The sequence below is a fragment of the Limulus polyphemus genome, unplaced genomic scaffold (assembly GCF_000517525.1).
Source record: "Limulus polyphemus unplaced genomic scaffold, Limulus_polyphemus-2.1.2 Scaffold175, whole genome shotgun sequence".
Classification (NCBI taxonomy): domain Eukaryota; kingdom Metazoa; phylum Arthropoda; class Merostomata; order Xiphosura; family Limulidae; genus Limulus; species Limulus polyphemus.
The window spans coordinates 472,580-475,657 of record NW_013665785.1 but is presented as its reverse complement, the minus strand read 5'-3'; positions in this window follow the sequence as shown (position 1 = coordinate 475,657).

Sequence of the window (3,078 nt, the reverse complement as noted above, 5' to 3'; positions counted from 1 at the left end):
AATAGTTTTTTCGTAAAAAAATACCCAATCGTAACCAAAGTTGTAAAAAATAAGCATTCTAAAACAAAGCTAGGCTGGCTGAAATTTTAGCTTTTGTGTTTCGATGACTCTGAAGAAACCTTTCGATTTTGTTTTATATATGTATTAATTTTGATGGATTTAGCACCAAATCCAAAATGATTTGAACATTTATATTACAAGATAATTTTAAACATAATGATATATTTCTATGTACGTGTATATTATCAATTAAAATTGTCCCATCAGGATTTTTTTTTTCCATTATTTAACCTAAAGTACATAAACTTTGAATTTATAGAGGTCAGCATTCCACTACGTAGATCGATAATAGACAAGAAAGCAACGCACGCAAGCTTAGGTAATCAATCTCGTTGAGGCAGCCAGAAATTATGAGTCTTCGAGACTTGTAGCAGTTTCCTCTTTAAAAAAAAAATCTAGATTTTACACTGAGAGGCAATCTTTTGTGGCAGCGTAAATTGGAATTTGGGGGGAAACGTTTTGGCACTAAACAAGTTCATTATCCTTCTACGAAGCATAAAAAAAGATTAAAATTTTGAAAACTAGTTTTCAAAATACTTAATTAAAATACATTTTGAACACTGATATGAGTTATACGACGAAACCCAGAACTACACAAAAAAATACGACTAATGATGAAAAGTGTAAATAAACACAGCATTATTAATACGAATCATTTCAAAACTATCAAATGACTTAAAAATAAAGTTAGCATAATTAAACAGGTAAACGTCATTATATAATCTAAGAGTCTATGTATGCAAAATGTGTCAAAAGTGACGTATATTAAAAATTCTACTGAAAATAAGAACACACATAAATCTCATGGTAGTTTTGTTTTTGCTTATTTGTCGTTAAGCACAGAGCTATACAATGGGCTGTATCCACCACAGGTATCGAAACCCGGTTTTTAGTGTTATGAGCCCACAGACTTACCGCTGTGCCACTGGGGTCAGGCATAATACGATAGGTGTAAATCAACCAGTTAAAATTATTTCTTCTCAATATTCGTTTAGAAAGATATATTTATTTCTGAAACTGATCTATTACTAAAAATAGATAATAGAAATTAACTGTATTATTTAGGGATTTTTCACTTAAATCATAAGCTATAGATATTAGGCTTACTGAAAACAAAATAAGCAGCTAAAGTCTAAATACACGATCCGTTAATTTTTTCAAAAACTTACTAAATATGCTTTGGACTAATATAACGTTTTAAACCAAGAATTTGTTTGCCATATTACTACAATATTTTCGAAAATTAAAACTTTCTATTGTAGCACAGTGGTATGTCTGCGGACTTACAACGCTAGAAACCGGGTTTCGATCTCCGTGGTGGGCAGCACACAGATAGCCCATTGTGTAGTTTTGTGTTTAATTAGAAACACACAGACATTCTATCACAGCTTGATACTATTTTAAACTGATTTAAAAGGAAAACAAAATATTAAAGGTGATGATACATCGAATTAGGTGATGATACGAAATATATCTTGTAAAAATATAACATGCATGACAGATAAATTAGCTATACATTGTATTAAACTTAAATACTGTTTTTAACTAAGTAACTCGTAAAGAAACGGAGATTTTATTTCAAAAGAATTCGAGTGAAATTTTTATATTTGTAAATATCTAATTTTTGTTGTGGAATTTCGCGAAAAACTTAAGTAACGCTTTTGCATGACTTTGACTACCATGCGACAGAAAAACAAAACATGAAATACCAATGCAAGAGACATATCGTTGATTTGTTTGTAGTTAAGGACAAAGGTACACAATGGGCTATCTGTGCTGTGCCCACCACGGGTATCGAAACTCAGGTTTTAGCGTATAAGTCCTCAAACACACCGCTGTGCCACTGGGAGCACTGAGCTTTATTAAACTATATTTATAAAATATTTGTAGGTGCTTCTGAATATCATTAAACTTTTTTATAAGTCACAAGTTGGTGTTGTAAAACTTGTTAAACTACATCTATAAGTCACCCGAGATTTTTAAAAACTAACGTTTAAGTAATGTTGTCTTTAGCCACTGGGGGGGGGGCAATATATCGATGACTGAAATAAAATTGTTAACACTTAATTTACCAATCTCATTAAACAGACTTAAATAATATTTGACTAACCAAAAATAGTTAATTAATTTGCCATTCTACCATTTATTATACTTTTTAACAAAAATAAGTCATATTTATTCTTGTTAATATTAAAGATAATTACTGCCAATCCTAACCTTCATAGCCTTTTTTCAGTTACAAGAAACCAACAGAAAGCAGTCCTCACACAGACACACACGCGTGGAAACAGCGCTGTTTCCTGCATGGCTGCACACGAAACCTTTGCAAGTCAGCTAATCAGTTTGCGTATTAGATTCGTAGTCATAATTATCTTCTTCTTCAGCAGTCCCATTCACGCTTTAAACTCTTGTTTCTTTTTTTCTGCATGCTTTGAGCAGCCAACAGAAAGATTGTTGTAATTGCTGTCTTCATACGGCAGTGGTCAAGCTGCGTCTGGAAATAGCATTTAGTCAGTTGATGAATGAAGACCGTCTTTTTTCTTAGTCCACAACATTCCTTTGTAAACCTGTGTGTTAAATTGAAGGTTTACCATTTTCTAGGTTCTTATTTTCAATTGCTCACAAACTACCATGCTGTTTCTTCAAACGGTCACTAGGTGTCTTACACTCTTTTTATTTTGCTTAATATTTTGGATTTGTCTGTAAAAATGTGTTTACACGTGATTGGATAACATATTTTGTCAAACAGGTAATTGAATAGTTCCTACAGGTAATCTAAATAGAAATTATCATTATCTAAGCAATATATATTTTTATATAATTTTCTATTTCTTTTCAGGCTATAGCGTTCTAACTACCTTACTTATTCGGCATGGCCAGGTGGTTAAGGCACTCGACTCGCAATCTGAGGGTCGCGGGTTCGAATCCCTGCCACACCAAACATGCTCGCCCTTTCAGCCGTGGGGGCGTTATAATGTGACGGTCAATCCCACTATTCGTTGGTAAAAGAGTAGCCCA